Below are 26,192 nucleotides of genomic sequence, written 5' to 3' on the forward strand. Positions count from 1 at the left end.
ACTGACCCCCTAGCCCGGTTACTTGGGGAATTAAGGGCAGAAGTGCATGCAGCTCGTCAGGAAACGAATGCTCTAAGAAGGGAACTAATTATTTCCAAGGAGAGAACAGACAATCTTGCTAGACAAGTGCTACAGTCACAAGCCGGACAGACCCCGTTACCCGCATCAGGGGCAAATCTTCCTTCAACATCCTCTATGAATCCAGTGCAGATCAACCTACCTGGGAATGTACCTCTGGCTCCGCCCGAACGATTTTCTGGTGACCCAAAGAGGTTTGCAGTATTTATCAATCAGTGCCGGTTGCACTTCTTATGCCGGCCAGCAGCCTTTCCAACTGATCAAGCAAAAGTAGCTTTTGTACTTTCGTACCTTAGTGGCAATGCGGCAGACTGGTCGATCCCTCTAGTTAATCAAGATGATCCGGTTCTCCATGATTTTCAAGCCTTTCAGCTTAGTATGGAAAAACTGTTCGCAAGACATTCACAGGGGCAGGCCTTGGACAATGAGCTTCTTTCGTTGCGACAGGGTAATCAAGACCTTTTGGCTTATATTGCATCTTTCAATAGACTAATAGTGGAAACTCAATGGCCTGAGGACAAAAGGATTACGCTGTTTTATAGAGGTCTACGTGGAGAGCTCAAAGACGTTTTAGCCCAAGTAGTGAATCCCCCACAAGACTGTTCGGATTATATAGACTTGGTCGTTCAAATAGATCACAGGCTGCAGAACAGGAAGGCCGATCGTTCCAAGTTTGATGCTCGAGTATTTTCCAAACCGCCAACTCCTTCCAAAGGAGTAGACTCCGGGGAACCCATGCAAATAGGGGGTCTGAAAGGTCCTCTAACACAAAGGGAGCGGGAAAGGAGGAAACAGTTGCAATTATGCCTATATTGCGGAAACTCAGGGCACTTTCTTCGAGACTGTCCGGTGAAACCTGCCAAGAAGGCAGTAGGAGCTGCAGTTACCAAAGTTACAAACTCTGAGCAGGGAAACGACCTCGCCCGACAAGAATAGAGGTCCTCTTGCCGAGCGTGAAAACCAGTTCCGTGACCTCGCATTTCGTGATACCTATGGTCCTCATTAGCCCTGATAATCCGGATCGATTACATGCAATTGAAGCTTACGTCGACAGCGGTGCCATCGGCAATTATGTGGATCATGAAATGGTTTTGAGGATGAATCTAACTCTTTGTCCCAAGGCTGTAAAGGACGTCATTACTACGGTGGATGGTACGGAGATAGCCTCTGGGCCAGTAACGCATACCACTCAAGAGGTGACGCTAGTAAGTCAAGATGGACACCATGAGAAGATCGTGTTCGATGTGATCAAGGCCCCTCAGTTTCAGATTATTCTAGGAATACCTTGGTTAGAGAAACACAATCCTCTGATCGATTGGCGAGCAAGAACGGTCCAGTTTCCAGAATGTGTCTCTACTTGTCACCCTCCACCTGGTGTTGCACTGGCCGCAATTTCTTCAGAGACTCCCCAGTTACCTCCCGAATACCTAGAATACCAAGATGTTTTCCGGAAGGATCAGGCTAACTCTCTACCTCCTCATAGGTCTTATGACTGCCAGATAGACCTGATACCTGGATCTACTCCTCCTTGTAGTAGAATTTATGCCCTCACCGAGCCTGAGAACCTTTACCTTCGACAATACCTGGATCAATACCTGGCAAATGGGTTTATTCGTCCTTCCAAGTCCCCTGCTTCTTCAGCTTTGTTCTTCGTTCCAAAAAAGGAAGGAGACCTTAGAACTTGTATCGATTATCGCTCCCTGAACCAGATCACCGTTAAGAATAGATATCCGTTACCTTTGATCCCTGAACTCCTGGACCAAGTCAGAAAAGCATGCATATATACAAAGCTGGATCTTAGAGGAGCTTACCACTTGGTACGAGTAAAAGAGGGCGATGAATGGAAGACGGCCTTCCGCACCAAGTATGGGCTATTTGAATATCAGGTCATGCCCTTCGGACTTTGCAATGCCCCGGCCGCCTTTCAATATTTTATGAACGATGTCCTCAGAGAGCTCATAGATGTATGTGTTGTTGTTTACATCGACGACATCCTCGTTTATTCTTCATCGGAATCTGAACATCAGAAACACGTGAAAATGGTCCTCGAAAGATTGCGTCAACACAAACTTTTCGCTAAGTTGGAAAAATGTGTTTTCAACGTGACTGAAGTTGAATTCTTGGGATTCATATTATCACCTGGCGGAGTGCGTATGGATTCAAAGAAGGTCGATGCAGTTCTCAAATGGCCATCACCATCCTCCGTAAAAGGTGTGCAAAGCATGTTAGGCTTCGCTAACTTTTACCGCAGGTTTATCCCCGAATTCTCTCGAATAGTCCAGCCCATCACTGCCTTGTTAAAGAAAAACAAACGTTTTGAATGGTCTACCGAGGCGGAACAAGCTTTCCAGGATTTGAAGACTAAATTTATCTCTGCACCAATCTTAAAACACCCTCGCCCCGAACTCCCCTACATCGTGGAAACTGATGCTTCAAGCCTTGCCATGGGGGCAGTTCTATCACAAAAGGACCCGGTAACCAATCAGTTGCATCCCGTGGCATTTTGGTCCCGCAAATTCTCGCCTCCTGAAATCAATTACACGATTACTGACAAGGAACTTCTGGCTATCAAGTCTGCCTTTAAGGGCTTGGCGGCATTATCTGCTGGGGGCCCGACACACCGTTACTGTGATTACGGATCACCGAAACCTGCAATATTTGAAGACCGCAAAAGCCCAATCCTCTAGACAACTCCGTTGGGCATTATTCTTTGCCGAGTTTGACTTCATAATTACCTATCGACCTGGTACAAAGAACGGTAAAGCCGATGCCCTTTCTCGGATGGGAGTGGAAGAACACTTGGTCAACCCTAAACCTGTACCAATCATTCCCGAACAAAGAATTCTGGGTGTAATCGCCACAGAATCCATAGAGGAAGTTAAGGATAAAGCCAGGCAACTTGTAACTCCAGCAGACATACAGAATTGGCATCTGCAGGGAAAGGACTTTGCAGTAAAGGACAACTTATTGTATTTCCAAGAACGATTATACCTACCCAGCACAGATTTACAGAAAAAAGTAATCTCTTGTTATCACGACTCTTTAATGGAAGGTCATCCCGGTATAGCCAAGACCTCAGAAAAGATCAAGCGCTACTTCTGGTGGCCGTCTTGGAAAAAAGATATCAGAGACTTTATAATGTCCTGTGGAGTATGCGCCCAAAACAAGAGTCAAAAGGAAAGACCAGCAGGCCTCTTACGCCCTATTGACATCCCACCTCGCCCTTGGCATACGCTTTCTATGGACTTCATCACCGATCTACCTCCATGCTCCGGATACAATACGATTCTAGTAATCGTGGACTTATTCTCCAAGATGGCGCATTTCATTCCGCTCAAAGGCTTGCCAACAGCAGCAACTCTGGCCCGAGAATTTCTCGAAAACATCGTCCGACTGCACGGTTTTCCTTCGGTTCTAATTTCGGATCGAGGTAGTCAATTTATTTCTCATTTTTGGCGAAGTTGCTGTCGGTCGGCTCAAATTGATGTGAGACTATCGACCAGTCACCACCCTCAGACCGACGGACAAACCGAGAGGACCAATCAAACTCTGGAACAGTATTTACGCTGCATGCTGCAACAAACTGAAAAAACTTGGAAAGATATCCTTTGGATAGCCGAGTATGCCTACAATAACTGTGTCCATTCGGGAACTGGAAAAACCCCGTTTTTTCTTTTGTACGGCAGTCACCCTCGAACCTCGGAGTTGGATCCCCTCCAAGATCTTGAAACACCAGCAGTAGACTACCTGCATTCTACAATCACCCAAGCCTTTAAGGAAGCTGTTTTTCACCTTCAAAGGGCTAAAGAACAATACAAGAAAGGAGCAGATCAACATCGGAAGGAAGCCCCTCACTATCAAGTAGGGGATCAAGTCTGGTTATCCACCAAATATCTATCTCTAAAAGGGCCACGCACATTCAACCCAAGATACCTTGGTCCCTATTCCATCACTACCATAGTAAACCCAGTAGCGGTCAAGTTGGACTTGCCCCTGCACATGAAGATACATCCGGTCTTCCACGTCTCTCTATTAAAACCCGTGCAACCTCAAACCCGACTAACCAAATCTCCAAAACCTATCCTAGTGGATGGAGAACTCGAGTTTGAAGTCAAAAGCATTCTGGACTCCAAGATCTCCAAATCTAAACTATTCTGCCTAATTGACTGGAAAGGCTACGGCCCCCAAGAGAGATCCTGGGAACCTGCTGAATATGTCCACGCTCCTCGCCTAATCAAAAGATTTCACCGAACATTTCCTGACAAGCCAAAACCCCCGGAGAAGCCCGGTTTGGGAGGGGCCTTGAGGGGGGGTACTGTCATGATCTCTGCTTCCAAAAGGTCAGGGTTTTCCCAACTCCCTTGGAAGCAGATCCATAACCCAGGTTCCGAGTGCCAACCAGTCCCAATTGGGACCTTTTGGACCCAGTCCTGGCGCCAGTGGCACCAGGCTCATAAATATGCCCAGTCCCAGCGCTGGAAGCGCCGGGCTCATAATGCTTGGGTGGACTTACCTTCAGCAGACCATGCTGCTTACTTGCCTGCCAGTTGAGCCTCTGATCCTCTTCTGTTTGGAACTACTTTTCCTGTTGGGTGGGGCTGGAGCCACTCCCTAGATTCAGAACACTGGAACTCTTCTGGAAGGCAGGAACTCTTTTCTTACCAGGAACTCTTTTCTTACTTAGGCGTGGCTGTGGAAGGAGACACCTAAGCACTACAGGAGGCTATTTAAACCACACCCGGTGGATGAATCTTGCTTTGCGTTATTCTGCAACCTCTGCAGCAGAACGCTCATCGTGTCTTCTGCATCCGGTCCTGGGCCTAAGGAAAAAGGCTTACCATCCTGAATCCAGTCTTCAGCAACACCTATAAAGACAAGAAAGAACAGGTTAGCATTCCGGCATCTGAAAGGCAAAGGCTTACCATCCTGAATCCAGTCTTCAGCAACACCTATAAAGACAAGAAAGAACAGGTTAGCATTTCGGCATCTGAAAGGCAAAATCTTACCTACTCTTCGTGCGCTCCGGAGGTCTTCACACTGCATTCCGGCATCTGAAAGACAAAAGCTTACCAACTCTTCGCACGCTCCGGAGGCCTTCGGCGCTGCATCCCGCATCTGAAAGACAAAACAAGGTGCGTTTAAAGACATTGGGGAACTTTAATACTCACGTGCCATTACTCCTTTCCACATCTAATCCAGTGGGTATTCCGGCACCCTGCAGCCGCTCCGAACTCGTACCTGCAAAATAAAAAGACAGTTAGAGCGCATCGTGAAGCAGGCAACAAGCGCTTACTTACGTGCTTCCAGGCGCTTCTATTCATCACACGGGCTCCATCTTCAACTCACTTCAGCCTGTCATCCGCCATCGCCGGAACCCTGCAAAACAAGAGACATCATTACTAAAGACTTTAAAGACATTTGAATGACTCGAAACTTACCGTTCGTGCAGTAAACGACGGACAGCAGTCCTCTGAAGTCAAGAGGCCTGCGCTACCTATCCAGTGAAGAAACTGGTTACAGCACCCTGCCCCGAGGCAGATGGAGAGCTCGGCGTTCACTTACCTAAGGTGAGAGCGTTAACCTTTGGGGGTCTACAGGAGAGGAGAAGAGGAAAGAGATAGGGACACCCCAATAACCCCAGTTCATTAACCCCATATTTTCTATCTGCAGACATCTTACTCTACACGTCAGGCATACAGTGCACAGAGGTCCAGCCCAAAGAGCCAACCGGGTGCTACACATCACCTTTGAAGATACGGTAGTCGCCCAGTCAAGACCGGCGCCTCTGCGAGAATCAGGTGAGCGTTACATATTGCATGCAAAAATGAAACAAGGAGGGAATTGATTTATTTCCATCCTTGTTTTTACTTTGGTTTTATGTGTCACTATATGCTTTTGTTTTCCGTTTTTACAAGGATGGTGTAGAAAATATGATCTGTCGCCACAGAGTGTTTCGGCCCTTCAAAAAGATCTGCCCATCCTTAAGCGATCTTCTTTTGTAGTGTGTAAAGGGGCCTTCATCAGGACATAAAATTGCTTTACAAACCAAGATCCAATCGCACAATTACCCCTAAAAATTCTTTCTGTTCTGTAATACAACAAGCTTAAGACATACCATTGAGTGAGGTTCACATGAACTAAAATAGGATGCGAGAAGGAAGTCGTTTCACTTCATCCGAACTGACAGGAGCGAAGGAAAGCTGACTCACGGTCACATCTGGAAAGTGCTGCCTGCTGGTCTCAAAAAGTAAATTAATGATCCATTAAGATAAACACTTTTCTCCCCATCTAATGTTGTCAGTTATTTTCACCTTTGTCAACGTGACATAAACACTGCACACATGGCTTTTCCCAGCACGTGGTCGACCGCCATGTTTAAACATCAAAAACTTCCTGAATTTCAAAAGGCACGTAATCTCTATGCCAACACACAACAATGTGGGACAAATGCCCCTCACGAATGTCATAGAATAAAATAAGAGAGAATACCACCATGTGCTAATTAAAGCAAATAGGTTAAAGAGCAGTAGATGATAAAGAATACTAATTGACTACAGTCCATGAAAATAAGATTCTGACAAAAGTTTTCACAAGCAGATAGGACCAACAGGAACTACAAAGCAAACAAAAAGCACCAGGTTTAATCAACTGGTTACAAGGATTAAGGTGAGTGTATCCCTAAACCACTAAATTGGAATGAATCAACAGTGATAGTACTGATAACGTAATAGCTTAAAGAAACAAATGATATAATTATTATAGGTGCCACAGCATGAACAAGAATGGTCTATACAACCTGTGAAGAACTGCTTTCCCCAGGTGTACAATAAGACGAAGGTCAGTAGCCCCATGTGGCCTAGATAATCCAATGAAAATGAATTACATAAAAGGAGCCTCACTCAATGATATGTCTTATGTTTGTTGTATTACAGAACTGAAAGAATGTTGAGGGGTAGTTGTGCGATTGGAGCTAAAAACGATTGCTATAGGATGGGCCGAAACATCCTTTGTCGACAGATCTTATTTTCTATAACATCCTTGTAAAAGTGGAAACAAAAGAGTATGCAGATCAACCTCTGGGCAATGTATGAACGCATAAAACCAATGTAAAAAGGATGAAGGTAAATTAAGTCCCTCCTTGTTTCATTTGTGCATTCAATATGCATGGCAGGTATCTAAGTAGTTCAGAAAAAATGAATGCTGCTTAAAATTACCATCTCACAGTCACAAGGAAACACCAGAAGAAATTTCTGAGATTGTATCTGGGTGGAGCTGTCTACTGCTGCAGAGGCCTAAAAGCTAACTGGGTGCTATGGTGAAGAGCTGGGGACCAGCCTCGAGAGTGGTGTGACCAGACCACTGCCCTGTTCTCCAATCGGGTTCTGAAAGGCAGCTGGCTTTCTTGAACTTTCAATATCCAAAGCAGAAATCGGGTGAGGTTCACTTTGCTGCGGTGCATCCTGACAAAGCCCATAGCTATGAGCACTTTGAGGAAAACCTCAATGACTCCATTGTCATGGTCACGCAAGAGGAGGATGAAATCCTTTCAGTGAAGATTGGATTTCTGAAGTTCTTTCACAAATATTAAATCAAATTTATCCTTCCCCCAGTGCAGAGGCTGGGAAAGGATATATGCACCTTGTCTATTGCTAACATGAAATCAAAGTGAACAGCATCAGGCCAGTGCGTGAAGGTGCCAAGAACATACCTTGGTGGTGGTACATGCTATGCTGATTCAAACAACATTGATTGTTTGTAATCATTGTATTTTAATATGCGGAATAATTGTATTGTGATATTGGGGGTCATTACGACCTTGGCGGTAACCATGCCGCAATTTGTGGCATGGTTACCCCCTTACCGGGTACCGGGTCTGGGTTCCTTAAATGAGGAATTACCTGGTCATTCCAACCTTGGAGGACCCGGTAATTCCTCATTCGAGGAACCCAGACCCGGTACATCCCCATTCCCATTGAGCCCGTATAGGGCTCAATGGGAATGGGGAGGGAGCTAACAACGGGCCCGTCAATAACGGGCCCGTTGTTAGCTCCCTGGTGTGCTAGCGGGACCCGCAAAGGGCGCCTGGTTTTACCAGGCACCCTGTGCGGTTCCCGCAAGCAGACTCGTAATGGGACGGTAAGGGGTTGACAGCTCCGGCACCATTATCAGCGCTCTTAACCCCTTACCGCCAAACTTCTAATGACCCCCATTGACTTTCTTTTTTCTCCTATTCTTGATCAGAAGTGATATGAGATGTGAATGATTCACAAGGATTTTGTAAGATGTATATGTTTTTATTTAGATTGTGATTTCTATGTGAAAGACCATAGATTTGGTCTTAACACAATAAAGAAATATAATTTAACAAGCAATGTTTAAATAGCCCTTTCAAATAGACATCTCCTTTGCTGCTGCAGCAATGCCCTGTCGGCGACCTGCGTGACGTTGTACACCTGATTCGTCTGCACCTGTCTTGCTGCTAAGCTGCCTGGTGAGTTCATCGTGCATAGTGCAGTTTCTCCGTCTTATCTCTCTCCCCCCTTCCATCTCTCTGCCCTCTCCCTCCATGGTGCTTCATGGTGCTCTCCATCCACCCCATCTATTGTAACTGCTACTCAATCACCTATTCTATCTCTTTCTCGAAGCCTGGAAGGAAAAACATCCAAAAAAATCTCCTGTCTCCAATCGAGGCATGCCCATCGCTGACCCCTATGTCAAAGCTTCTTCCAGGCAGACTTTCACAAACACTCTCTTTTTTATTCCCTCTCCGGACCTTTGGACACCCCACATGGTCTCTGTTCTCTACCCTTCCACTTCATCGCCCATTAATGGTGGCACCAGATGGGAAGTACTCTTGCCATGCTTCTCATCCTCTAAGTACATCGTTAATGTCTATCAGAATGGCACTGTGATGGCCCAGGGCTCTCAGCCGGAAGATTCCTATCAAGAAGGGTCTTCATAGGCATCTTCTATCTCTCTTCAACATCCTCCCTTCTCCTGCCACTCATCTGTCTGCCAACCCTCTTGCCCCTACTCCACCATCATTGGGTGTACCTCATCCCTGTCACCCCTCCTCAGAAGATCTTCAAAGGTGGCAACCAGCTTCACATAGCTACCCTCAGCTCTCGCCCTGCTGTTAAACTGTACTCCTACACCTGTCTCCTTCTCGAAGACTTCGACCTTGATGTTCTCAATCTCACTGATATGTGGTTTACTGCCAGCTCTGTCACTGTTATTTACACACTTCTCCGTGAGGGCTACAAGATGCTCTCCAAGCCCAGGCCTAACTGGTCTGGAGGCGGAGTAGCCTTGATCTTCCCTCAATGGGTCCCTGCTACTGTCATTCCCACTCAGACCTACTCTTCCTTCAAATGCCTCGTCTGCAGGCTTGGTGTCTCTCCAACCCTCTTGTTGACTCTCACCACCATCTACAGGACTCCTGTTCTGTATTTATTTCTTGCTCTCGGTGTGGTTTGACCTTCCCTCTTCTCTTCTTGCCTCCACCTCCAAGCTTCTCCTCCTTGGAGACTTCAATATTCACCTTGACTCTCATGACTCAGCCACTGGACTCTTCCACAGCCTCTTTGACTTTCTTTCCCTTACCATTCATCCCTCGGCTCAGTGCGCTCAGCCGGACATACCTTGGATGCTCTCATCTCAGCTGATATCCACATCTCCAACCCTCTCACAACACCTCTCTTCTGTTCTGACCATGCTCTCGTGTCCTCTCACCTGTATCTCTTACATCCCCCTGGCAAAGCCTCTGCTTGCACTGCCAGTCTCCTTTGTTAATTGACCAATGAAGCAAGTGTCAGCTGCTGCCTTTGCCGCCACTTTCATTCCCCCACCTACCCCTGCCATGGACTCCCACACTGACTCTTTACTTGCTAATCTTCACCTCTCTATCACCAACATCCTGGACAACCTTGCCCCTGTCATGAGGATCTGCATGAGAAGCCTACCCCCAAGTGAAACACCTGGTATGACTCCGACCTAGCCTCTTTGAAACGCAAGTGCAGAGTTGCTGAGAGGAAGTGGCATCAGGTGCATCTTCTGACAGACTGGCCTATAGTCTGCTCCAAAGGCAACACAGACTCTCCATCCGCTTGAAGAAGAGGGCCCATATCTAAGCCTTAATATCTGGGGCCACTAGCAACACGGTCAAACTGTTTCAAATCTGCAAGGAACTCCCCAATTCTACTTCAGGCTCCTCTTCTCCCCTGCCACCCTTGACCCTCTGTGCTTCAGTGTCCTCCCACTTCTTAAGCAAAATTCTGGACACCCTGTCCTCACTCTCCCCTACTCCTCTTCCTCCACCCTCCTCAGCTCTCAGGCCTCCCTTGCCGCCCCCCCTCTACCCTGCACTCCTCCTCTCCTCTTTCTCGCCCATAGCACCGGATGAGGTCTCTAGACAAGTCCTCTCTTTGAAAGTCTACTCCAGAACTATGAAGGACAACATTGCCTCCCTGGTGCCAGCCTTGGCCAATTCCTGTAATCACTCCTTTGCCACAGGCACCTTCCCGCTACCCCTCAAGCACTCCTGTGTGCATCCTCTCCTCAAAAATCCCTCTGCCGACCCCTCCTGCCTGGCTAACGACTACCCTATCTCCATTGCCCGTTCCTGGGCAAACTCCTGGAGAGGCTGGCTATCTCCCAACTGACGCAACACACTGACTCTGTTGGTTATCTCCACGACTGCAAGTCAGTCTTCAGAGCAGCCAGAGACACGGAAACTGCTCTACTGAACACCTGTGATGACTTGCTCTCAAATCTAGATTTCAACTCTCCATCTGTTTTTATCCTTCTGCATTTGACACAGTGAATCATGCCACCCTGACAAATAGGCTCTGTGATGCCCTTAGCATCAGGGGCCTGGCACTGTACTGGTTGACCACATTCCTCTCCGAACGTCCTTCCTAGGTCCAACTGGGCACTTTTCTATCCTGTATCACACTCTCCACCTGCAGCATCCCTCAAGGCTCTATCCTCTCACCGTGGCTCGTCAACATATACCTCACCCTTCTGGCCCACCTGATCTCCTCCTTCTCTCCTGACTTCCAGTTTTATGCAGATGACACAGAGCTCTCCTTCAAGCCTCCCTCAAATGCCTCCTCTTCCTGCCCTCTCATCCCTGATTGTCTGACTGCTATTCAGGCATGATATGCTGCCAATGATCGCTTCCTTAATGCCAGTAAGACTGCGATCATTCTCATTGGGACCCCAGCTCTCTCCTTCCCTCCTACCCTCTGGAAACCCTCTATGGGTCCCCTCCCCTCACCCTCTTGTGAGGGAAAAAAACCTTGGTGTCATCTTTGACTCCTCTTGCTCCTTCTTTCCTCACATCGCGGATCTTGTCAAGAAGGCCCACTTTCAGCTGCACCCCCTCAGAGGCATTTTCCCTTTCCTAACCTTCCTCCAGAAACTCAATGTCTCCTGAGGTCTGGTCCTTTATAGGCTGGACTACTGCAACAGCCTCTTCCTCAATTTTCCTTTATCCTCCCTTCGCCACCTTCAAATAATCCAGACTAGGACTGCAAGATTTATCCATGGCCAAAAGCCAAGGGACCACATCTCTCCAGCCTAAATTCTCTACACTGGCTCCCGGTTGCTGCTAGGATCAAGTTCAAGACCCTCTGCATCATCCAAAAGACTTTCTAGGGCCTGGGCCCCGCTACATCCAATGTTCCCTCCCGAAATACCACCTTACTAGAGCCCTTTGGTCTGCTAGCTCCAACTCTCTGCAGGCCAGATGATTCTCTAAGCAGAGAGTAGGGGTAGATCTCCCTCCTCTGCAGGAGCCTTCCTCTGGAATGGTTTCCCTGCCACTCTCCAGCTTGAGCCAGATCTCCTTAAGTTCCGGAAGCTCCTCAAGACCTTCCTTTTCTCTTCTTCCTTCCCTCTCCCCTGTTAACACCCCTGTCTGCCTTAGTGACTGGCTGCCTGGTTCTACAGGGCACCAAGCCCCCCTCCCAGTCTACCCTGTCCACCCCCCTCTTCGCAATTACCATGGGGACCCTCACTGCATGTAATCCCTGCCACTTGCCCTTCTTTCCTCCCCTGCCCTTAGCACTTGCCTAGCCCCTTGGCTAAATAAATAAATACAATGATTTCTTGTAAAACATATTCAGTTGATAGTGTTCCCATACCCTCATGGATGAAATAGAAAATTGTTAAAAATAATCTCTGGTTAAGAACAACATATTGATTGCACAAAAGGCACTTTACTTACTATCCCCATATCGTGCGTATGCACTTTTGTGAGTAGGCTTTGCACATCATTTGGCAGCTCCTTTGCAAACAAACGTACTGTGAATGTTTAACGTTTGTTAAAGATTTCGTGATGCATGATGTTTTGTGTTTTCTATGCTGATTTTTGTAAAGTATGTGTACTCCAAGTGTCTGAAATATGTTTATATATCAGAAATAAAAGAAACACCTTGTTATCAGAAAGAAGAGTTGAAGTCCATTTGCAGTCATTCAAATATATCTGCATTATGTCCACAGGTGGCTAAAGATATTCACATAAAATGGAGGGGTAGCTTGAATCTCGCTTGTTTTTTTTTTTAGCAACTGTTCAGTCCGACTACGGCTCTGTAGGTCAGCCAGACTTAACACGAAATTTCAGGGGGTGGGGGCCTAAAGCCAAATCTGCTCAATGGTTGTTGTGTCACTGATAAAGGTATTATAACCCAGACTGCTCTTAAGAGCATAAAACAGGCATAGTTATTGTGCCCACATCCAACTTCCTGCGACGTCCCAGGCAGAGCTAGTTCATAAATCAGAATGAGCGATTACAGACGCTGCAGGTAGCCCTGTGCTACTGGTAGCCTTAGAATATTGGGTTCTGAACAATCTGCGTGCTATGAAAACAATTCTACAAGCTATACTGGCTCTTATAGCCTGTAAACTGTCCAATGAGATCACTCATTCGTCAATAGCACAAGTTTCCAATGGTTGTAATGTGGCATTAGCACCCCGTTCCTAGGGAGTTAACTGCCGAGGGAAGTGCCCTCGAAATGGGGTGCTAACGGCATTAACACCCCAGGTTACCAAAGCGGTAACCCGGGGTGCTAAAACAAAGTAGTTTAATTCATTTAACGGGACTCCTCGCGCATACAGTTCAATGAATGTAATGATTTAGCCGGGATTCCAGGTGCTCGCGGCCTCTCCTCTACAAAGCTCTCGTATGGAGCCCATGGGGAAGGGGTACAGGTGATGGGCGCCGAAGGGAGAGGACGGTTCTGCATGGAAAATATCCTACAAGGTAAAAATGCTCGCGGAGTGGCTGAACAGGTGAGAGGCTAGGCGAGGGAGAAGTCAAGCCTGGCATTACAACTCCAACTTAACCCCGTTCTAGGCACCCCAAAAAGATCATACATCTAATCCCCAAGAGAATTTATTTGCCACGCACACAGCCCCCTCACCATGTTACGCCACGTAATGCCAAAGCGAAAGATCTTGATTGTAAAGCGGGAAATTCTCAAAGAACGTTTTCCGCCTAGGGTTGCTAAGAAACTGCCTGTTACCGCGCAGGGGAAGCAAACACTTTGATCAATGAAATAAGCCAGTGACTTGGCATGATAGCTGGCACAATAAATGCTCCCACCAATCAGGACCCCGGCGTGACAAAGACATTAAGTATGGTACATGTATCCATAACAGCGCCATCATCTCCAGCCCCAAATGCCGGGTTCTAGACGCCACAGACAATGTTACAACTATAATCAGTTTAACATCGCCTGCGGACCTGCCCAGAGGGTTGCAGACCAACCCAGATGGATCCAACACATGCCTGTATATTGGTGGAGCCAATGACACTGTTGTTGTCACTACATCACCCACAGCTTCAACCCCTGACAATCATGTGGCAGCCACCCCCGATACATCTGACATTTCTCTAACCACAAACACTGTGGGCGAAGCTGAACCAGTGTCTGCGATAGCCATCCCAGATCAGACTCTTCTGAATACCGGCCTTTTAGTCGACTGCAGGCGTGTACACAAGGTGGGGTGCCACTAGCTAGAAGAAAAAAAACTATGGAATCAATACAGACGTATGATCCTATCCACGCAGGGTTCACAGCTAGAGCCCATAACGTTGGATCTAATCCCGGCTCCAAACAGATCTGTTTCACAGATGGAAAATGTGTAAAATTTGGAAAATGTGGGAGGCGAATATCGGGATTGTACTGATATTGATGCCACTCCGCCTACCATGGGTCCAGCTCTAATTAAGAATGAGCAGGTTCTGTGTTCTAACAATGGCCCTCTGTTCTTTAGCCACTGCCTCTGTCCACCTACCCTCTTCAGTGCATCTATGTTACTTACCTCTGATTCAGCTGGCAAGGGGGCACCTGCAGCCGGCGGCAGCAAATGCAATTGCAGGCTTGTCTTGTCTGAGTTGGGCTCATTAAAGGAATTACCACTATCCCTCCTTCAAGTCGGCAGAAGGGTGGAATCTAAGGGGGAGTTAGTACCTAGCATGTAAGGTGCTATGGGAGTCATGCGTGCTCAAAAACCATTGGAGGTGGTCGCTCATAACCCTGATGCCTGTATGAATACAACTAGCACTAATATGGCAGGGCAGGGGTGTACCTGCTGTAACAGAGAGAGCCCTGTGACCAAACATATCCTGCTGGACAATGGGTTCCAGGTCTCAATCCTTCAAGATAGCTGTGCTCTTATCCCAAGCTTAATAAAGTCCATAGCACCTCCACTTTCGCTGACCCATTCCTAGCGGGCAGACCGCGTATTAAACACTAACCATACGACCGGTAAGTTAAACAGTAGGGCTGGCTATGTAGCACCAAATTCCCTCCCCTATGGTGCTTTCCCTAGAGCTCACAGACGATGGGCCGGGCAGGGCAAGACCAGCAAAGCAAAAGGGTGTCCGAAGCGGGGGGGGGGGGTGGTATTATTCTTGCATGAGGTCCCCAAACTGGCCCCTAACCACTGTGAATCCAGGGAAGTGCTTACAAATAAATGCATCCACTGGTTTCGTGCAGTTTGTGGCTGTCTCTCTGTCATTCGTGGGTTCATCCTAAACTGCACCAGATTGCACCACCAGTGGTAAAGTGCGTTTGACTCCTTATGGGTTGAATTCAGGGAGCAGAGATTCGTATAGAATGTGAACTCCATAGTCGGAGACAGATCACAAGTAATGCTAATGAATTAAGAATATGGTTGGAACACCAAGGTCAAACGAGACTGGTGATTGAAACAACATAGAAAAACTTGTTGGAATACCAAGGTTAGCATTGTAAATGCCAGGACAAGAATGGTTTCAGTACTGATTAGAAATAAACAATGTGCCCATTATTCATCACTTAACCACCTACACAATAAATAAGCATTTAACCTTTTCCACAGTCGGTCTCTCCTTTGGGAGGCTTCTACATCACATGACAAATGTGAAAATCTTCTTGACTCATCATAGTTTATATTAATCAGATTTCTTGATCTAAAATAATCTTATGAACTTAAACATATGTGAGACTTATAGCAATACTTTTGTTCCTCAGCATTATTTACCTTAGTCTATCATTATCTAATCACAGGTTTAGTCTTAGTGGTTATTGGACGAATGTCCATAGCCACTCATGGGAGTTACTCATTGTGGCTAAGATTGAAACATGGACAGCACAGATCACATGCAGCTGCTCATATCAGTTTAGTTTAGTCGATAGTATTGCATTGGCAATTATCGCTAAACTTTACCATTCTATATCGGTAAATCAGTAACAAGATTTATATGTCACAAAGTTTATTTTACTAATTTCCCCTACCCTGGGGACTCTCGATGATTTATGGCTTCTCCACCTTAATATACACTATTGGGTACATTTGACTATACCCATATAGATTGATTTGCTTAATATTGTACTTGCACGCATTACTTATGACGCATACTTTGTTTACATTATGACGGCATTGCACGTACTAACACGATGATGTCATCAATATACACCGATTATTAGGACCCTTAGAATGTTAATGACCAATCAGAGCCGGGTAACGCAGTCGGGCCTTATCTGGCGTGACAAGTCCAAGTTTGTTCTCTCTACCCCATCCAGCATAATTTGTCTGTCTCTGCTTACCTTGATGCAGCCTTTCCGCCCCCTGCTACCCTCTCTGTCTTCCCTCCTTTGCAGGTTACCATGCAAGTCTTCCTCTTCTGCACCAACCACCATCTCCGTCACAGCACCTTCATGGTTACTTGAAGGCACCTAAAAGGAAATGTGGTATGGTGGAGGAGCACTACAGTGTGAATAAGTGTTGCTTTGTTTAAATGTAAACTTAGTTACTGGCTTCAATGTTTCAATATATTTCTGGTGCATGGGGGTATAATCTCCTGGCCTAAGCAGACTCAATGCAACACCAATTCCACCTGCCTTTTGTCATCAACAGGTAACCCCTTTGAACTTTAAGAAGAAGGTTAAGAAGAAGGACAAACTTCCTCTTCTGTAATTTTCCTTCTTTCGAGTAATAAATAAATTTACATTTCGTGTTCCATATGCATATGTATTCATGGACAAGAGAAAGCTTCGACCAAAGAAGAAGACTTTTTACTGTACATGACTTCTGAAAAGTCAAAATGTATTATTGTACAAGTGTATCTCCACCTGACAACCTCCAACTTTACCCTAGCATTGACTGTGTTCACACAAATTAAAGCTCCTGGGATTTACAGCAAAATCAGGATAAATTCACATATTCCCTATAACGTAATTCAAAAACAAGTGTATAAACCCTTCAACATAATTAACCATACATAAACAATTTTGACACTAAATAATTGCAGACGTGTTTCGGATTAAACATCCATCATCAGGACTTGTGTTCTCATCTCAATTAGGTAAATTAACAATCATTTTCATCTGTGTACCTAAAACACATGACAGATGAAGCTTAATTAATACTCTTATACTTTGTTTGACAAGATTTCTACAAAATAACATTTCAATTTTCCTATGCAAAAGGTACTTATGAACTTAAATCCTATTTGACACTAACCTCCCGTGTATAAGGTAGCCTCGAAATGACTCCAACCTGTGGTAACAAATTGGACAAACACTTAGTTAACCCACTATCCTAGTCCTTGCTAGTGAGTAATTCTTAAGGTCTGATGTAAAGAAATTCCATAAACCACATGCTCCTGCAGCGTGCTCTTCACCTGTGAGTGTTGAAACTAGCTGGGAGAATGCTCCTAATTCTCTCCTTGGGAACATAAAGGGGAATGTGCATGGGGAGAGCATGTCAGTAAGTCATGCCACCATTATTTCTCGCACATCCCTTTTCAATATTTGCTAGATATGCTAAGACATGTCTCATGCGCAACACCAAGACCCAACTCCCACCCATGCAGCCAGAAACCTCAACCGCACGGACAGAAGTAAGTGTCACAAAAGTGCGTCAGTCGTATCTACGAGCCACTCAAACACAGCTAGTCATCTTCCCCCTATTCATTTACAAGATCTATAGCTAGATATAGTAGATGGTGAATGTATGGAATTCCTACCTTGCTCATTATCAATTGTCACCGACGCGAGGCAGCCGACCGCAATGACAGCCCTTTGCCTCACTCAAGTGTATACAGAGATCGTTCCTAGGCAATGTCACGCTTACGCGGAGGCATGCGGTCCATGCCCCCAGCCATCTTGGTATGGGACTTACTCAGTTTGACATGGTAACCAACACAAGCTGGATATACCCCTAACTTATGATCTTACACACACAGGGAACATGATGTGAAGACACCTCACATCATACAGCGCCATGGCCCTCCCCACCTCATCTCCCTGCTGGCTCAACAGGACATGTGTAGTGGCGTGGCCCGTGTTGCCGGCATACTCCATTGTGCATCACAACGCACACCACTTATGATGCAGGAGTATGGATATGGCACTTGGGTAGAAAGATTTCAGGCGTACGAAGGAGACAGAGGTGGCAGGAGACACGTCGCTCCTGTGCCATTCTCCACATTATATAATTAATGAAATTGCTGCCGTGAACACCAGCCGGGTGTCAGTGAAAGTAATACTTTAGCTCAACTTTAATAAGTAATAATGCCAAAGACTGTTTGTGTTAGCAGAGGTATCAAAGAAACATGACGGGTCAGCCCACGACAATGCGTATGAAGAGGTGAAGGCCAGGCTAGAGTCAGGTTTTGGGAAGGTCCCCAATATAGTGCTTGAATATCAAATTTTCTACACCATGATTCAAACATCCTCAGAACCAATTGATGACTTTGTAATGGCGCTGAAGGAACTGGAGAGCACGTGCACCTGCAGCAACATGGCCGATCAACTAATCCGGGACCAACTCATTGTGCATTGTCGTGATACCAAAACGCAAGACGCATTAAGGATGAGCTGCAATCCCATACTGGACCAAGCGATCATTATCGCCAAAATGGTCAAATGATCATTGTACTCTGAAGGGAAGTAAGTCAAGATAGAGTAACGAAGAGGTGTGGTATTAAAGATGAGGTGTGCATAGTGAGAAGGCGGTCCACGAGAAAAGAATGAGAAAGAATCTTGGCCACCAAAATCAGACCAGTGGATGAGCCTCAAAAGTGACATCGACCAGATAAAAAGCAACCAGGGAAAAGTATAAAATCTTTCAGATGCGCTGATCGGAATCATGTAGCCAGTGACAGATCGTGTCCAGCAACAGGCAGAGAGTTTGCAGAATGTCACAGGATTGGTCGCTTTGCCTCCATGTGCAACTCCAGAAGATGCTGAATGGTTGCGGCTGTGCATGACAACCCGGATGACGCTGAATCCAGTGAGCAGCTCGAACAGATCGTACTCAGCATCGAGCATAAAAGAGCCTTGAGCAGGAAGGCCCACTGCATGATCAATATAGATAAAACCAACACCAAGGTGTTAGTGGATTCAAGCTCTCAGTACACCAATTTACCAAAAGATATGTACTTTCAACTTGTTCCCAAATGTAAAGGTTGTCTCCATGCACCAAGTGTTTGGCTGACTACAGAGAAATGTTTTTGCTGAACTAATGCATGTTTTGGTTTCTGCAAATGAGACTGTCTCGGGCTGTGCGAAGAGACAGGAATGTGCTGTTCTTAGAATTATGTAGAGACATGTGACTGAGAACTAGTACATTACATGATTATGCTGGCTATGCTGGAAGTTGTAGAATGCGCACAAGTAGCCATAAGTAAATGTGTCACAGCACTGCAATGCTTCTGTATAACCGTGCTGCTCTGTTCAGTAGGTTTTAGAGAGATGCAGTAGGTTCAGGTTTAGGAGGCTGTCTCACAGCAGGTTGAGAGAGAAGAGAGCAGTCTCATCAAAGTCTTAGGGCTAGAGAGCTGGTTGTATGGGCGTAGAGCATGGCCAGGGAGAAGCCGGGAGGGTTGGGATTACTGAAGCTCTTTTTGTTAGAGAGTGAGTGCTTTTGCTGCTTGTTAGTAATTAGTGACATTCTGTCATGCATAAAATGATTTTCTCAGTCTCTTGTTATATTTTGTTTCCATAGAACATAGCATAAGATAGCATATCTAGTTTTACATGAGGGCTTCACAAAGGACTCAAGGACAGGATAATGTACTCAAGGGGCTGCTCTTCTGGTGCTGAAGATCTGTTGCAGATTTATTGGTCCTGGTCCACAGCATTGGTCACTCCCGATAGTCCCTAGGAGTGATTAGGGGACAGATCTTCCTTCTGTCTTGTTAAGTAAGTAGAAGGGCTTTGCCATCTGTGTTTTCTTGGGCATGGCTTCAACACGCCTTTGCTCACCATGCAGTGAGTAAATTCCAGACATACATCCTGGCACAGCAAACACCCCTTCTCCAGCTATCTCTCTTTTTGGCGATGTGCCCCATAGAATACAGCATACACATAGCTCCTCCACATTTTCCTTCTCATGCCTTCTGAGCATCTTGTCTATCCCTCACACTCAACCCAACTTTCCACCCGACTTTGTTCCTTCCTTCCATTACTGATTGTTGTATCAGACTCCTCGTTTGCCTCTTTGACAGGTAAAAGTGCTTCAACACCATCAACTATGGCAGGAGGTATACGAATCCAAGATAACACAACATATAGGCTGAATTGGTTGGGGCAGGACTGGCTGGCTTGAATGGACCGCAATTGCCCCTGGTTTGAGTGAGAGCATTTGGTGCCTAGATTTGCATGGTGGCATTGATCCCCAGACTCACTTGGGGGTCAAAGCATATGACCCTCTCCTTGAATTTTGATGCAGGGCACAATGTAAGACAGAGGACAGCAGCAATTACCAAATCACAAAGAGGGATGGTTCCATTCAATTCATGTAAGGTTGTTTTTACGGCATTCCTGGCTGCTTTCATAGTATTCTCATGTACTTAACTATGTTGTGTCCCTGTTTGTCCATCACTGTTGTGTGAATATGGCTCACACCTTGTCTTTTTGTGGAAAATCTCACCTGCCTTTGATTAATTGTTAATGGGTTTCTTGTTGTACCCCTTTCTGGGGTAGGGAGGGTAGATAATGGGCTGCCCTCCTTGGTAGTTTCCTTCCTGCTTGCTTTGACGTCAGAGAACCCCACCTACTTTCCTTTCTTCTTACACTGTCTGGCCTTCCTTATATTACAGCTAATTCCCTTGGATCCAAAGAAGTCTGTCCCTACTTTTCTCACATGAAGGTAACTTACATGGAGAACCTGATAATGTCCCACCTTGGTGTTCCTGCATCTTGATTAACCCTCTCCTGACATTTTGTTGTCTTTGTTCTCCCTTAACACCCTCCAGATTAGCAGGCTTGATGGGACAGGGTCGCTGGCACCTCCATGCCTGGTGCCTCAATTAGGAAGCCATAGCATCTTTAGTTATTTTGATCTTCTAGGCAAACACACGCAAACACACACACACATTCCACATCCATCATCCATCCATACTAGTCTCTCTATAATTACTAGGGGAGAGACCATACTGTCTATCGTCACTATCGTCACTAGTATGCTAATCAATTTTCTTTAAATGCTGCACCACTGAAGGCCTTCCTTCTGAGCGTGTTTCTGGTTCTTTCATCTGGCTACATATTGCAATTTCCCCACACTCTTAGTCAATACTCTTTCTGTCCTTCCTTATTTTGCTAATCAGATCCTCTCCTTAAGCAATGATATTGTCTAATCACCTTGATAAATGATGAAAGCACCAGGTGTTATAAGATTTTGATAGATTATCCAAGACAATTTTCACCATAGTTCGCCAAACCAACATGGATATCTTCTTTGGCAGATGACTACAGAATACACAAAGTTAATTTCTGTTGGCGATTAATATTGCTCAAACAACCAAATCCCAGCTGACCCTAATATTTCTAGACACTGAAAAAGCATTGAACCTAGTCATCTGGATTTACTTTTATGGGCTATTTTCCACATCATTAAATTACTATGGTCATTTATTGAATTGTCCAAGGTTTTATATGTTTATCCACATCGAAGGCTTTAAATAGGCAATATATCTGATGCTGTGACCTATCTTGGGAATTAGCTACACAGAGATGGGGATCAGTACTGTAAGCTGTAGAAATGTGTGTAGGCTAATTAAAGATTTCAGAATCTAAAATAAGGAGTGGTCAGCTCTCACCTTATGCCTGTTGGATATATTGGAATCCTCAAGTCTACCTATGTTTGTATATATTTTTTATGTATTTATTTATTTATTTATTTGTAACGTGCCCAAAGGCAACTAGGCGCTGTGAATTACTTAAGGATATGGTTACAGGTTTACACGTTTTAAATGACACCAACTTCATTGCATATTTACGCAATTATACGCATTTACATATTATTACATTTGCTCATTATAGCTTATGGTTACCGATTTTCAAGTCTTAGATGACAACAATTTCGTTGCATATTTACACATTTTACACATTTGCACATTATTACATTTCCTCATTACAACATACAATTGGACATATAGACGTTTGGCAGTTGGTCTATGAGACTAGGTCAGACCTAAAGAGCAGAGTTTTTAGATTTTTTCTAAATGACCAAAAGGAGGTGTCATTTCTCAGTTGGGTGGGGAGGTCATTCAACAGTTTGGGTGCTATTGCTGGGAAACTAAAGCCTCCTGCTTTCTGTCTTCTATACCTCGGGGTGATAAGCAGGTTAGAGTAATCAGAGCGAGTTGGTCTGTTGGCATGGGCTTTGCAGATGAGGTTACTAGGGTATTCTGGCGCCTTGTTCACAATACATTTGTGAGTTATCGTCAAGATTTTAAATATGATCCTGTCCTGGATAGGGAGCCAGTGGATATTCCTTCTAATAGTTGAGCTAGGGCCATGCAAGGTTATTTATCCATGAATCCACTCCAGTTGCTACATTATTCAATTAGTGGCTTTATAGAAGGACACTCTACCCCATGACATGCATTTCAGAATTCTGGTGCTGCAATTAAGCTGCTCTTTTCGATTGCTGTAGCTAATTGCCACTTTGCAACCCCTACAACCTCCCGAATCCTAACTAGGTATACTTAGGTGCTGAAGTTAAAGGCTTATTTGTGCCAAACAATAATTGACACAGACTTTCATCAACCCCACTGTAAATGTAGTCTAGAAATTGACCTGAAAAATCAAAATCACTACATATTACAGGGCCTGCTGTAACAGCCCTGTAGTTATGGTTAAATTGCTTCACCCATATGAAGAGCACTTTTTGGGCGCCTTACAACTTTGCCCCCCCCCCAGACGAATGGTCACAAAACTTTGCAAACAAAGTATATGGCCCATCAGATTGATTCTGCGAACATTGGTGAGGTTTTGCTAAGGGGGGCAAAGTTAAAGGGGGGTCCCAAAAGGTGTGGTTTTTCAAAAATAATTTTGCTCACTCCTACAGCCCAAACCACTGGACAGTATTTCACCAAAATTATGGCAGGAGTGGTGGCTTGGTCCTGCAAGCGTGCTTTTGAACATTTGGTGTAAATCCGTCCAGTTGTGTTTTTTAAAATTACCAAAATGTAGGTAAAAAAATATTTGTGATATCTGTGTTTACTCCATGGACTCACTTCCCTGTTAGGTCCACGGACGGGCCTCCGATTGGTCCCGAGGACTCCAGTATGTCCACAGACATCAGATGCACCCGCTGATTGTATGGTGAAAAGCGTGAGGTGCGTCATATTTTCTGAAACGACTGCAATGTTGAATCCAGGGACAGCCACTGCCGTCTGCACACAGCGTGGTTGGGGAAAGTCTGGAAAACACATTTTGGGTTATTTGATGGCCGAAAGAGGGACTGGGAAGGGTGGGGAGGTGGAAAAAAGATGACATGGGCTACTTTTGTGGGTGGAAAAAGGTTGGGCAGGTATCTTAGCAGTGTGCGGACAATATGATAGTTCACGGACAGCACAGTGAACGGACAGCTTGGAAAAGACATTGGGGGTTATTTGATGGCTGAGAGAGGGCGTAGAAATGGTACGAAATGGAATGAAGGTAATGTGGAGCTGTTTTATAGATGGAAAAAGTGTTTGGAAATGCTGCTGAGTCTGCGGTCAATTTCGTTTTCCATGGACATCATTTCAGGGGGTCAGGGTGAGTTTTATTAGTTGACAGTGTATGTAAGTACTTCTTATATAGTTAATTGTATTGTGGTGGTTGTGGTCTATGGTACATAATTGTTATATAGTTAATTGTATTGTGGTGCTTGTGGCTACTGGAAATGGCCACCACAGTAGTAATTTGTGTGCAGTAATTATAGGTAATGTAGTAGGAGTATGGCCAGAATCACCACATTAGTGATATGTTTATAGTAATTATAGGCAATGTAGTGGGAGTGCAAAGTATTTGTAATATGGAGGAATGAAGTAATTGAACTGTATATGGTACTTATGATTGTAGAAGAATTAAGAATAGTGCTCATAGAATATGTATTTGATTATACTTGCTATGGGTACTTAGTTTCATACCGTTATAAAGCTGGAATCTCTGGTTTATTTTATGTGGGAAAAAACAGTACGATTTTATAAGCAGGATAGTTTAAAAGCTTTAGTTGTATATAATTTTACATGTACATTTTTTTAGACCCTCCTAAAGAGTACATTGTAAGTACTATGTTGGATTAAAAATGTGTGTATGACACACTGCGGCTGTTTTGACATTAAATAATTATTGAGTGTAAGGGTGATAGTATGTTTGTTTGAAGTATGATGTGATTAAGGGAATGCTTGTAGTAGTTAGATATCTGTTGGTATATTCTAAGTACATTAGAGGTTAGAAGATGGTTTGCAGTATAAGGATTAAGGTGGCATGATTGAAGTGTTTTGGAATGAAAGGTATTTTTGAAGCAGTTAGATACATGTTGGCCTATTCTAACTATATTGATTTTGAAAAGTACTATTGCAGTATTACTGATGTAATTAGATACCTGTTGGTGAATTCTAACTGTTAATAGTGCTATAGTTTAGTGACAAAATTTTGGTTTAAGGAATAGTAAGTAGGCATTTGTTAAATGTGCTGGTAACCTATGTTTTAGAGTGACGGAGTATCATTACATTCAAACCAACCACTTCTTTTTTTGACTATGCACTGTTGTGCCCTGTAGTGATTGTGGCACCATGGTGGTATACTATACCTACTGTTGTGAAGGTTTTATTTCCAACAGATACTTGGCCGTGTGTGAAGCCTAGCATACAGTATGCAATCAACCGGCGAGGGAGAGAGATAACAACCACTATTCAGTTTGTCTTTTTACAAATACCGACAAACAATTCTAATCAGTACTTCATCAATTTAGTTTAATTAAAACAGAAACATTTAAAAACAACAATAAATGCTAACAAAAAATATTAAAAAATAATTTCAATCCAAGTCCCTATATGTGTTCTAGGGCTGGATACAAATACCCCAACTCACCATTCAAATCTTCTACCATTCATTCATACTCACTCTGACAATACATCGATACCAATATGTCGCTTCTTTTTCTAACAATTAAGGTTAGATAACCCTTTTTCCTAATTATGCAGTTCTTTAAATTCCTCAGGTCTGCGACTCAGTAAGGTATTCTGTGTAGTGCTAATCTCACAACCTTAGATCGTCTACACGTGTTTCAGTTGTCTATGGACATATTATTTCAGTCCCCCAGTACAGCAACCTTCTTCAGGACGGGAGAGACAAGGACCTCTCCGTGCCCTGTCTCGATAGGTGGGGTAAGCCACCGCACCTATAAAAACAATAAAATGAGTTAATCTAGCTCTCTCATGTCATCTCTCTCATATTTTAATTTACATAATTAATGTAAATGCACTGACTTGTAAGTAGTCATAATCTGGCTCACCTCTACTGTCTATTCGGAGGGGGTGGTTCAGACGTTGGGATATATCCACATTCCAAAACAGGTAACAAGACTCCCAGTTCGGTCCGACCTGTGACAACCAATCAATGTGTTCTTATTAATTAGTATCGTCTTGATCGAAAATTCTTCAAAAAATCTCCCACTCAACTTTACATGATAGGATCTCTGAACCTTACTTAGGGCAGTAGGTTTACACAGGACATCTACTCCAAGGGTATTCCTGTTGATGTACCCGGAAGATGCGTCTCAATTAGAAATCTTCTTCTAAATACTCAGTGAGGTCAGGTGTTCTCTTCCTTGACTCTATATGCAAGAAGGATGGGGGGAGTTAAGGGAAAATTCCCTCATTGTTATTCATCCATTTGGACAAGATACTTCATTAGAACTTGTGTCATTTCATAATTTGCACCGGGTACTCACGTTTAGTAATTCTGAGCATTCCATCTGTTTAGTTTTTGATCATGTTTTTTCACTTTCAAATGGTTAGAAAGATGGTATTCCAATTGCATTTATGTCATCCTAGGGATCCTATAGGGCAAAGAAGAAAGGAGTAATGTCCTCCCGGTGGTATTATAATACCCTTTTCCACTGTCACATGCCTTATGTTAGTGAAGGTGAAGTTTCAAAAATTAATTTGTCACATGTAATGCGCATGTTCTGTTCATCTCATTTGGAGTCCCGCTTGCACAATGGTCATAAGTCAAACTTATTTCCTCCACACAGCTTTAAAGGATGGTACTATTGTTTCGTTTTTGTGCTTGATATTGGTCTTGAAAGGGCTAGAAGGGGGCTGGTATTGATGCATCATACTC

The sequence above is a fragment of the Ambystoma mexicanum genome, chromosome 1p (assembly GCF_040938575.1).
Source record: "Ambystoma mexicanum isolate Mex_15411 chromosome 1p, UKY_AmexF1_1, whole genome shotgun sequence".
NCBI classification, from domain to species: domain Eukaryota; kingdom Metazoa; phylum Chordata; class Amphibia; order Caudata; family Ambystomatidae; genus Ambystoma; species Ambystoma mexicanum.